Raw genomic sequence first — 13,516 nt, forward strand, 5'->3', positions numbered from 1 at the left:
AACAGACAGCTAAAACAATCATAGCCTGATGATTGAAATTATTCTACAACCTGAAAGAAGTTAACACTGTTCATTATTTAAATAATTTAAGCACATGCTCTTTATGCTCTATTCCTGTAAGCTAGATGAATACTTCACAACCAAGTACCATCACACTGATTTAGTTTTTTCACAAACTAAGTGAAATGTTTATGAGCTGACTGATTTCTTTTAAACCCATCAATACATTTTAAAATCCCTAGGCACATGCTAATTTGGATGACCTGATTCTGAGGAACATTTATTTATTTTTTGGAATTTAGTAACAGACACATCTGCCTTGCCTGATGAAATAATGAGCTTCCTTATTCCCAAGTGACAATTATATTTGTTTCCAAGTCTCAAAAGACAGAGGCTCAAAGGTAAATTTAACACCCAATTCTGGAAGCAAAAATTATGGTAATGATTTTTTCTCCTCTTACAATCTTATATTTTTATTCTTATTGGCATTACTTCATATGTCTTTTACTATAAATCACTTTAAATTCTTTTAGGAAGCAGACTATCAATTAAAAATAATTTTAAACAATGTCACCTATAAAGAACCTTACTCAGTTTCACATATTTTACTAGTTAAAAGACAGAAGTTAAAACCGTTGCTTATCAATTAAATGCTTATAAGGCAACCACGGGAAGCTGGAAAGGATGATGTTTAAAGTTGTGGCAGGTCCCTTTACCTGTCTGGGAAAACAATGACAACAGGAAAGGGACAAACTATACATATACAGTTTCATTCTTCCTGAAGCAGCACAAGAGAATAATACTCTCCCAGATACAAACAAAAGATAAAACGTTAAGCAGCAGTCTCGTTACAGAGCACTAAGAAGAAATAAAACTGGTCTGCAAATTCTGACCAAACACAAAAAGACAGCTAATGAGCAGAATAGGATCAAACCATAACTCTGCGCCAAACCCAAGCAAGAACTTTCATCCATCAACTGGAGTGAGTAAACAAGTCTGTCAACGCCCTGGTTGGGGGAGTCCACTCTTGAGTTCTTAGACCTGTATAAGGGCATTGAGGGTTATACAAAATGACACAACTTATCTCTTGAAGTTTAGTGAGAGAAGGAATTATCTGTATAAATATAAAGATCTCTACAGTGATAACAATTTTTCACTTAAAACATATTCAAAAGCTAATACTAAGAAAGAAGCAAAGAGTATGTATTGTATGATTCTATTCACCTAACAATGAAAAGCATAGAAACTAACATAATATTAAAAGTAAGGATAGCAGCTATCCTGGAAGTGCAGAGCAGGGTTAGTTACTGAAAGGGGCACCGGGAGGCTTCAAGGGCTTTGCCAATGCTGTTTCTTATTTGGGTGCTGGTTACACATGGTGTATTTACTTACAGAACAGACTTTGGGACTCTGTGGGAGAAGGCGAGGGTGGGATGTTCTGAGAGAACAGCATTGAAACAAGTATACTATCAAGGGTGAAACAGCCCACCAACCCAGGTTGAATGCATGAGACAAGTGCTCGGGGCTGGTGCACTGGGAAGAACCAGAGGGATGGGATGGGGAGGGAGGCAGGAGGGGGGATCGGGATGGGGAACACATGTAAATCCATGGCTGATTCATGTCAATGTATGGCAAAAACCACTACAATATTGTAAAGTAATTAGCCTCCAACTAATAAAAATAAATGGAAAAAAAAAAATTCACTGAGCTGTATACTTGTGGTTTATACACTTTCCTATATGTATATTTCAATAATATTTATCCCCAAAGTTATCATTTAAACTGGATAATGAGTTTGAGTAAACTCTGGGAATTGGTGATGGACAGGGAGGCCTGGCGTGCCACAGTCCATGGAGTCGCAAAGAGTCAGACATGACTGAGCAACTGAACTGAACTGAATCCAATTCAACATATGCAATTTATAGGAAAAAAATACAAATGGTCAAGTCAACAAAGTTCAACCTATTTTTAGAAAATGCAAAAGTTAAAATAACAAACACCATTCCTTCTCGAAGATTGAGAAAAATGCCTATGTCTTGACTTTGATATTCTGAAACTCATCTGGTAGGATCTTTGCCCTCACAGTTGGAGAGGAATATACTTTAGAGGGAAAATAGATAAGCAGTTATTAGAATTTTAAGTCCCTACCATCGTAATGCTTTCTCACTATCTACCCTTGAGAAATAATTGAGTTTTAGGTACGAAGATTTTCATTGTAGCATTGCCTATAACAGTAAAAATCGGAAATATAGCCGCCCACTGATGAGAGAAGGGTTAAATAAACTGTGGTGCGTGAAACGTTACCGGCAGCTGGAGAGGAACACAGGGCAAGCTGTCTTTTCTAAGATAAACAGCTCTCCAAGAGGTACTGCTAAGTGAAAAAGAATCGGTACCATTTCTGGAAGGGGGGAACAACATTTCCTCCCCCCACCCCCATAAAACGCTATGCTATCTGGCTTACATAAATAAATGTAAATACACATAAATCAGTTCAGAAGGATACATGCCAACGTCACTATGGTTGCTTCAGTGAAGATGGATGAGGTTGTGACTAAGGGTGGTCAAAAAGGAATAGGGCTTTCTATGTTTTAAAAAGACAGCATTTCCACTTACATAGTAAAAGGGAAAAAAAGAAGGAACAAAGGGAGGGAGGAAAAGAGAAAGGAAAAAAGCAGCAGCTTAGGCACAGTCAAAAAAAAAAATCAGCTTGCTGGTAATGCCAGTTTTTCTGTGATGCCATAATCACAGTAAAAATCAGGAGGCAGAAATAACCCATACCTCTTAGACAAATTACTATTTGCCAAACTTTAATTTTTACAGACAAAAACCACTCAAAACATACACTGAGACATGAATGATTAAAGCATCCTAGGTAAACTAAAACTACACGGGCCCCCTCAAGGATCCTTGTCCTAACAAAGGTCACTCAAAACCATCGTTCAGTTTACTTTACAGCACTTTATTTCCATCAACCTGAAGTTTAAACTCATGTTTTGCTTCTTCCCTCATGAGACACAGAGATAGCCAGTAAAATTAAAGTACTAAGTAATGGAGGTACACAGACTGTCAGAAAGCAAGTTTACTAAATCTTTTCTTATACACAAAATATAAGCCCATGAATATATACACATGAGTGTCATAAAGATAAAATTCTAGCAGAAAACAGTTATTAAAGTTACCGAAAACAAAATGGAATGGAAATGAAAATAAAAATAAACAAATGGGACCAAATTAAAAGCTTTTGTATAATGAAGGAAACTATAAGCGAGGTGAAAAGGTAGCCTTCAGAATGGGAGAAAATAATAGCAAATGAAGCAACTGACAAAGAATTAATCTCCAAAATATACAAGCAGCTCATGCAGCTCAATACCAGAAAAATAAATGACTCAATTAAAAAGTGGACCAAAGAACTAAACAGACATTTCTCCAAAGAAGACATACAGATGGCTAACACACACATGAAAAGATGCTCAACATCACTCATTATCAGAGAAATGCAAATCAAAACCACAATGAGGTGCTCTCATGCCAGTCAGAATGGCTGCCATTCAAAAGTCTACAAACAATAAATGCTGGAGAGGATGTGGAGAAAAGGGAACCCTCTTACAGTGTTGGTGGGAATGCAAACTAGTACAGCCACCATGGAGAACAGTGTGGATTCCTTAAAAAAACTGGAAAAAGAACTGTCACACAAACCAGCAATCCCACTGCTGGGCATACACACTGAGGAAACCAGAACTGAAAGAGACACGTGCACCCCAATGTTCATCACAGCACTGTTTACAATAGCCAGGACATGGAAGCAACCTAGATGTCCATCAGCAGATGAATGGATAAGGAAGTTGTGGTACATATACACAATGGAATTTACTCAGCTATATAAAAAGGAATGCATTTGAGTCAGTTCTGATGAGGTGGATGAAACTGGAGCCTAAATATACAGAGTAAAGTAAGTCATAAAGAGAAACATCAATATGGTATATTAACGCATATATATGGAATTTAGAAAGACAGAAACGACGACCCTGTATGCAAAAGAGACACAGAGGTAAAGAACAGACTTTTGGACTATGTGGGAGAAGGCAAGGGTGCGACGATTTGAGAGAATAGCATTGAAACATGTATATTACCATATGCAAAACAGATGACCAGTGCAAGAGGGATGCATGAAGCAGGGCACTCGAAGCTGGTGCTCTGGGACAACCCAGAGGGATGGGGTGGGGTGGGAGAGGGGTTTCAGGGTTCAGGATGGGGGGACACATGTACACCCGTGACTGATGCATGTCGATGTATGGCAGAAACCACCTCAATACTGTAATTAGCCTCTAATTAAAATAAAGCAATTGATCTAAAGAAAATTTATCAAAAACAGAATGTTCATTTCTGACTATACCATGTCTACTTTACTCAAAGCATACTCTTCAAAAGAAAAAGTTAAAATATCTATCTAAATTTACCAAGTTATTTTTCATCATTTCATTTACACAGAGAATATGACCAATTAGAGTCATTCTACAGTCACTGAAAACTCATGATACTTGCACTATCAAACACTAACCAGCCTCAGGCAAGGTATTAAAGACTATTCTTTGTTACTGTTAACAAAAGTCTTTGCCCTTCTAGGGCAGATCATCTAGGTGGAGAGGGAAGAACAAAACTGAAAAAGATGGGAAGAAGGCAATACAATAAAGTACATATTAAATGCCAAATTCATGAAAAATCAGTATGTGTGACAAGCAGTGTGTAAGATTCAGAAGTCCAGAACTAGAATTAAGACCACTGAGCTTTGGGAACTCCCTGGTGGCCCAGTGATTAGGACTTGGTATTTTCACTGCCATGGACCCAGGTTCAATCCCTGGTCAGGGAACTAAGATCCCACAAGCCACATGGGATGGCCAAAAAAAGAAAATGGTAGATTAAAAAAAAAAACAAAAACAAAGATCACCAAGCTTTAAACCTCATTTGGTTTCACAAATGATTCTCTAATCACACCAGTGAAGAAAGTGAAAAGCAGAAAAGTTCAGGGACCTGACTGTGCTCCCAGCGGCAAAACCAGTGATGATGGAACTAGGTGAGGACCTCCCATCTCAGTCAGCAGCTCAGTATCCTTTCCCTTGGAAAGGGATCCTAAAGGTCTAAGGCAATCAACTAAAACATGCAGAATGAATTAGGATGCAAACAAGGCCTGGGCATGGAGGAAGAACAGTACCCTGTCAAGCTAGGACACAAAAGATAGGCAAGAGGCCGACTTCTTGACGTTATTCTTTATGATGCATACTGCATGGGGGCTAGTTAGTCATAAGGAAGTTTTTCCAAAGTCTCAGGATTTCTGTTGGGTTTTGTTTCTTTGAAATTGTTTCAAACAGTATGAATTATTAACAGCAAGTATTTTTTTAAAAATGAAAATGTCACCAATTTTTTTCTGCATAAATGGCATGCACACTCACTATATTTTAACAATTTCCTGTTATTACACGAGGTTTCCTTATAAGATGTAAAAGTTTAAACCACACACACCCACACTAAGTGGAACATTACTAGATAAAATCATGAAAGACAGGTTGGTATAACTATTATATTTCTTACCTGTTATTCACGAGAGTTTTTTCCCCATCCAAATTACTGACATGATTCTCATCCCAGCAATTCTATGTCCAGACAAAAACATATACAGGAATGCTCATAGCAGCACAATTCATAATAGTCTGAGTGGAAACAACCCAATCTTCTTCATTTGATAAGTGGTATAGATATCAGCTATCATTCAACAAAGGAACAAAGTACTTGATACATGCTACAACACAGATGAACTTCGAAAACTCATGCTAGGTGAAAGAAGCCAGCCACAGAAGTCCACATATTCTATGATTTCATTTATGTATATTCAGAGCAGGCAAATCTACAGAGACAGAAAGTAGATTAGTGGTTTTCTAGGGATGCAGGTTCAATCCCTGAGTTGGGAAGATACCTTGAAGAAGGAAATGGCAACCCATTCCAGGATTGTTGCTTGGAGAATTCCATGGAAAGAGGAGCCTGGTGGGCTATGGTCCACAGAATCACAAAGAGTTGGACACGACTGATGCAACTTAGCACTAGTGACTAGGGCTCAAGGCAAGTGGAGGAGGTGACTGCTAATGAGTATAAAGTTTGTTTGAGGGTAAAAAAGTCTTCTAACATCAAATAGTGGTGGTCTAAGAGCTACTGCTTGTATATTTTAAATGGCTGAATTGTATGGCAGGTGAATTACATCTCAAAATAAAAGTTAATTAGCTGGGAAATTACCAAGACATGAATAACTCTATAATCAACTCTAGCCTGGAAATCACGAATGCTGAAGGAAAAGAGAAATGACAACTGACATCTCAGAAATTAGAAACAAGAGGATGCTCTTGCCTTCTGAGATGACTCACATTTGGTCTGTGAAGTGTGTTTCTCTCAAAATAAATCTACCTCTTACCTGTCAAACAGACAAAAAAAGAAATTAGAAACAAGAGCATATACAAATGGAGCCAGAGAACAAAGAGGACCAAAACATGGACAGAACGAAATCACAGAACAGAAAAAAAGACCACAGAAAGACATCAAAATGTTACCAATGAGTGTCCCTGCATAGTGAGACTATGGTTGATTTTTTTCCCAAATTGTGGACAAACAGTATTATTTTTAAAGAATTTTTCAAAAGTCTCAACAACATTTATTTCAAAGGGAAAAATCAAGTGCCAGAATTTCTTATATTAAGAGACTGGACAGGGTGCATCACAAAGAAAATACTGAGGGTAGAGTTAACCACCAAGAGAGATATAAAGTGTGAACCATCCAATATTAAAGACACTGGTCCCACATTCTCCATACATGAAAGAGCTGATATTCTGACATCAATAGTTTTTTTTTTTTTCCTCCTAATTACTGGTATTCACTGGAAGGCATAAAATACCACTGTTATAGGGGAACATCTAGCAAGTAATTTGACTGGACAAGGAATAAAATGTTTTTCTTCCTGTTTCTTATTACAAAACAAGTTGATCACATTATTTCTAAAAGCTATAGTTAATATAGCTTTAATAAAAGACTTCCAAGTTTTGGATTTGGGGTTTCCCTGATGGCTCAGCCGGTAAAGAATCCACCTGTAATGCAGGAGATGTGGGTTTGGTCCCTGGGTCAGGAATATCCCCTGGAGAAGGAAATGGCAACCCACTCCAGTATTTTTGCCAGGAAAAATCCCATGGAAAGAGGAGTTTGGTGGGCTACTGTCCAAGGGGTCACCAAGAGTCAGACATCACTCAGTGACTAAACAACAACAAAAAAATCATTCACAGTATTTTTTTCTTGTAATAGATAAAAGGAAATGAAGAAAATATTCACAATCTATTCTTCACACAGCAAAGGGTAGTTTACCTATAGGTAGTTCACAGAATGTATTCAGGGCTCTAAAGCTTTAGAGAAATACTTGAATTATAGCCTAAAATGGTCATCTGTTACCAGGAATTCTGGAGACATTAACTCTCAAGAAACTATGCTATGTAATTTTCTTCCATGAAACACAAGTATCTGGAAAAGGAAATAGAACCAAGGATAAATCATATACGGCCAGTATTCTCATTAAGAAGTCAAATAACCAACAAAGTGTGGTGGAAAAGGGTGGAAATAATACAGATCATAATTATTTTATTTTTATTTATTTGCAGTAAGCCTTGTCTTAAAAAGATCTGAAACGTTGCTATTATTTAATACCTCATAATATGAATGAAATCAAATATTTTTTTATTCAAGGTTTTTCTGACTGAAATCCACTAACTGCTTTTATTCATAAATACAGAATTCTGGGTCAGTCACAAACACACATAATTTTTGAGACAGAAGGGTAGGGCTATCCAGGACTTCTCACTCTCAGTCTATCTCCCTCAAGTTTACTCTGCCTCTCTTTCAGAGACAGTTAAGAGACACAGAAGAGAGAAAAAGACAAAGTACTTTACATACAATATTCCTAATCTCACAACTCTGAAAAATGGGTAAAAGTACACCCATTCTACAGTTGGAGAAAGTGACCTCAAAAGCATCCAAATATTCCCAGACTATATAGCTGACAGGTCACAAAGCCAGGATTTAAACTTGCATCCATTTAACTCATAAGCCTGTGCTCTTTCCAATGAACTGTGTTACAGCTGCAAAGCACAAATGCCAGAAGAAAAGAAAGAGGAATCCATGGTCTGGGCCAAGAAAAACATCCAGAGAGTCTCCAAAATAGTATCAAGGTATTTACTGACATGAACACCCTAAGTGAGCAGCACTGAAATGGGGTTGTGAGAAGGATAGCTGACAACACAGTAAGACAAAGCAAAGCCATGTTTAAATTAATGAGGCATAGCTGCCGAAAGTAAAGAAAGTATCACCAACGCATATTCAGGAAATCAATGATGAGAAACGAAATTACTGTACTTAAGCAAAAACATGAATTTATTCCAAAATACAAGAGGAAAAAAACATGAAGTCTAAAATACAAAGTCAGACAGCTACTGTAAAAGAGTAAATCATACTCTACCTAAAACAAAACTATTTATAAAACAGTAAAATGTCTTTCAGATGTTTAACAGAATACCACAAAAGTATTAGTTCTTCATTAACTGATCTTTGATCTTGATTACTTGGAATCTATTTTATAAAAAAATTCAATGTATAAGGCTAAAGTCAGACGTATCAAAGTTAATTAAGCTACAACAGAATTCTCTATAACTGGTAAAATTCAGGAGCAACAGTCTGAAAGTTATAGGGGATGATGCATCCTCCAAGAAATTAAACGGGATGAAAATAAAAAGGAACCCAAACTTGTGTGCTGGTGGTATTTTACACTGGCTCTACTCCAAGCACTTCTGGAAACACCAGAGTATCACAGAGGACTGAGACCGGAAGACAAACAGAACACTTCTCCTCTGAGAGTCAATATTACTACATTTTGGAAATAATACTTTTACCTTCAACACAAGCACATAGGGTAGACTAGAAAATTCTCATGGAACCTACAGTTGAGCAAGGAAATAAAAATTCAAATCAGTAAAGAGTGATAGTGTAAAAAAAGCTCTGCAAGCATCTAACCAAGGGCTCTGTGTTCTTCTAGAAGGCTTCCTTGACATACAAGTAGTGGAGCTAAAAGAGAAAAATTTTGCTTTAAGTTTTTTGTTTGTGTGCTTACTGAGGGATGAAGAGGAGGAGGTGGGGACTGAGCTGGTGAAGATAATTGCTGGGGAGAGGACAAAATGTGTGACATCCTGAAGGTAGGTATTCAGAAAACTAGGAAGCAAAGTCTGGCACCTACTGACTACCTAGAAGTGGCACCCTGGACTTGTGGCCCATTGGATTCCTTCAGAATCCAGGGCAGCTTCAGAAGCACTAAATTACAAGAGCAGCAAGGCAGATCCTCAAACCCAGAGTTCCTACCCAAACTCTACTGCTAACAACACTTGTATAATTCTGAGAAGTATACCAAGGCCCATCCAATATCCCCCTTCTGCTCTCTTATACCCACCCCTTACTTTCTTTACCCATGAAATGAGAAAACTCATGGTTCTCTATGGGGCAGCTCACCCCACAAGGAGCATTTTAGAAATCTGTTGGGTTGCTCTTTGTCTTTGAGGTTTTGTCTTCTAGCATGGTGGTGGTGGTGATTTCGTTGCCAAGTCGTGTCCGACTCCTGCCGACCCCACGGACTGTAGCCCACCAGGCTCCTCTGTCCATAAGATTCTCCAGGCAAGAATACTGGAGTGGGTTGCCATTTCCTTCTTCAGCATACCTCATATTACATTTTCAATAATTTTCCTTTTATTTTTCCTTTATATTACACTAACAGAATTAAATTGATTTAATTAAGTGGGAAAATTTTTTCATTAACTGAATTTTACTTCTGGACACTAAAAAGTACTGCAAAATATTTATTACAAAAAGGGGGGTTGGGTTAGACAGAATTAAGAGTATTTGACAAGAAGATTTCAAAGGTTCTTTCTAGTCTTGTAATTTACTGATTCTATTAACCTGTTCAATGCTAATAATGAGACAAAACACACTGATAAAGAATTTCCTTACTGTGGGTAAGGAAAAAAACTCTAAATCTGCTTCTGTACTTGATTAAATAATTAAATTTGTTGAAAAACAATCATATCCCACTGCCTAGTGTTATATATCAGAATACTGTGTGCTTTACTTTTAAGGAAAAGTTTTAAATGGCCTGAAAAGTCATTATTACAAGTAGAAGCTTAGGGATACATGTTCGAAAGGCAGCCCTGAGGTTGGCAAAGATTCAGCCCATATGTCCCAATCATCAATTAAAGAAAAAAAAATCACCTTTTATGAAATAGGTATAATGTGATATGAACTCTGAAATATTAAGGTAAAGTTAAACAGACTTGGTATTCTCCCCTCCAACCCAAAACAGAAATTTATTGGTGATAAATTTCTGGGAAAAAAAAATAAACTTATGAAAAATTATTAAAACAGAAAGTTGGTATTTTGAAGATCAACCTTCCCATTCTGAAGCTCATGGAAGGATGGATAGGTGGGTGAAAATCCAGATAACAAGAGGACATGATATTCTTTTACCAAGCTGTTCCAAAGTTACTATAAACTGTATTATTTATAACTTTTTTTTAATTGGTAGAATGCCTACTATGGATCAGGGCACTTACACATATATGAACATACACACCTGTGTCTATGTGTAAACATGTATTTATATTTATAGATTTATTTTTTCATATATATATATGCTTATATATTTAATTACATCACATTTAATTACTGTAACAACCCTCAAGGTAGATACTATTTTCCACTCTTGCTTATGAGGAACATGAGGCTGCTCAGTCGTGTCCAATTCTTTGCAGTCCCATGGACTAGAGCCCAGTAGGCTCCTCTGTCCATGGGATTTCCCAGGCAAGAAAACTGGAATGGGTTACCATTTCCTTCTCCAGAGGACATGAAGTTAAAAGACATTTAACACAGAGACTTTCAGCAGTAAACGCCATGTAGAACAAAAAGTCTTTCCAAAATATGCCTAAAAGCCTCTGAGCAAGGAGAAAAGAGCTGCTAAACATTATGCAAAGTTGACCCTAAATCACAGTTAAGCTTCACCTGTCGACCTAATATTACACATGAAACTAATTTTCATTAAGTCCTGGTACTTACGTGTTATAAGCACTTTTGTATACATTCTTACTTGATATTCCTCGTATTTTGTTATATTTGATAAGATATTTATCATTTGATAGCCTTCATTAATACATCCATAAAGGAAGAAATGAAAAACAGACCAGTGAGGGCCAGGTGAGGGTGTGACTATAAAGGGACAGATAGCACAAAGGAATTTTGGGGGTGGTGGAACTATTCTGCTCCTGACTATGGTGGGAGTTACACAAATCCATACATACATTAACAGTGATAGAGAACACCAAAAAAAAAAAAAAAAATCCATTTAGAAAAAAGTTTAACTGCCTTTCCATAACAACATGATATAGAAAATGGATACAGAATATTTCTCCTGGATTTCATTTCCTTTCAATGCCACAGCCCAATTTTGCTTTCAGCTCACGAAATAACCTGGTAGAAACACTTTAGTCCTTTAACAGTTCAGATGTTTTTATGGAGATTCTAATTAAACCACTGCAAATTTATCTTTTTTTAACTGTTGATAAGTTCTCTCAGCATATCGACATTTTAAAAATTCAAGTTATTATACAACAAAGTCAGACTTTACAAAAGTAACTGCCTTCCAAATTTAAGTTCTATGAGTCTATTTAAATTAAGAAATAATTAGTCTCTACTCACAACCATTTCAAAATCAGAAAGGAAGGAGAGAAAATTTACTCAATATTTACTTCCAAAATGGGCCAAACATCATTACTGCATTCTCTTTTAAACAATCTTATCTCATTAAACAATCTCCCACCGATGGGAGAGAGATAATTCTCCAGTTTTACAAAGAAAGAACATGGAGTTCAGCAGGTTAAACAATGCAGCCCACAGCTGCTGGATTAATGAGATAGCAGGGCCAAGATAAGCCAGAGCTTTAAAATATGAGCAAGTTTTAGTTTGCCTGGTAATAAGGGTATACATTAACTGTGGAAATTTACAATACAAATGTGGAAATTTATAAACAAAATTAACCATAAGTGCAAAATACTGATTTGTCATCTCTAAAAACAGTCAAGTATTTGCTAGTGATATAAAATTCTTCCAATCAGGAAGTCAGATGATGCTAACAAAAGCTAATTTTAAGCACTAGACTTAACTAGGAATCAAGAAAATAAACCCTTCAGTGTTTCTTGTTACCAACAACTAAAGATATCTAGCATTTTAAGTCAAGAAAATAACTTATTAGGTGATGTCTATCACACAAGCAGTAAATCAAGGATAAAGTATCATATATCCAAAGCTTTTTTTTTTTCTCCCCTCAACTCCAAACTTCTTAATGAATCCAAATTCCTACTACTGGAATTTAAGGTCTTCTACAAGTCCGGCCCAAGTCTTTATCTTCCTAGCACTCTGTTTTAACCATGGCTGAATTCTTCCTGTTTCTTAAGCTCTACATGTCCCTCACCATGTCTAAGGTTTTGTTCACATGCCCTCTTTACTCCACTTAAGGAAATTCAACATATCCTATAAGACCAGCTCAATTCTTTCCCCTTCCTACAACCCTTCCCAAGCTACTAGTTCAAAAGTTTCCTCCTTTTCTCAGAATTCCTATAACACCTATTTGTCCCTTCATGATGTACAGAGTTGTTACTGAACTGAACTAGTATTTCATTTTTTCATGTGTGTCTTAATTCTATAGGACAGGGATCTGTGACATCTATTCTTGTATCATCTACAGCATCTCACACCTTTTGGTAGGCAGAAAAATATTTTTAATTTTAGGTAACAACTAATTTAGAATTGTACTTAAATATTTATGTAATACATGTGGTGTAAGTATCTAATGTACACTCCACTTAGACACAGTATTATCGTTTTTCCTTCAGCATAAACACATTTAAAACATGTGTTATCTTTACTAAGGCTAATGCCTAAATGATAGCTCTCAGAAAGAGAAAACCCAAGGCCACATTCCTGTATTTTCTTTTGATCCCACTCATTTAAATTATAAAAAGTTTATTGATTATCATTTGGTCATATACATTTCTCCCCTGAAAGTCCAGGCAGAACTTTTATAATATACAAAATTTATGGAATATTACCACAAATATAGTTAATAGGCTAAAATTAAGGCACTAACAACCAGCCTTTTAAGAGGAAGCTAAACAAAAATTATTCACTCTTAGGAACTTTAAAATAAATTTATAAACAAAATATAACTGCCAAACTTAAAAAAAAAAATTCTATGGGTTATATTCATGGACATACTACCATACTAAATCATAAGATTAAAAAATACAACAAATCACAAGGTCAAGTACTGGGCTGGCCTAAAAGGTCATTTGGGATTTTCACTCCATCTTATGGAAGACCCCAAACGAACCTTTTGGGGAACCTA

General features: G+C 36.4%; 1 protein-coding gene and 1 non-coding gene across 4 annotated transcripts in view; one reads left to right on the forward strand and one right to left on the reverse strand.

The window, feature by feature from the left end:
* The window catches only part of LCLAT1 (lysocardiolipin acyltransferase 1), a 203,317-nt gene that overhangs the window by 141,256 nt on the left and 48,545 nt on the right, over positions 1-13,516 (reverse strand). The gene's annotated exons all lie outside the window — the stretch shown is intronic.
* TRNAE-UUC lies at positions 4,795-4,867 on the forward strand. Its single transcript has one exon. It is a non-coding gene; the product is annotated as a tRNA-Glu (tRNA).

Source organism: Cervus canadensis, chromosome 5 (assembly GCF_019320065.1).
Source record: "Cervus canadensis isolate Bull #8, Minnesota chromosome 5, ASM1932006v1, whole genome shotgun sequence".
In the NCBI taxonomy this organism is placed as follows: Eukaryota; Metazoa; Chordata; class Mammalia; order Artiodactyla; family Cervidae; genus Cervus; species Cervus canadensis.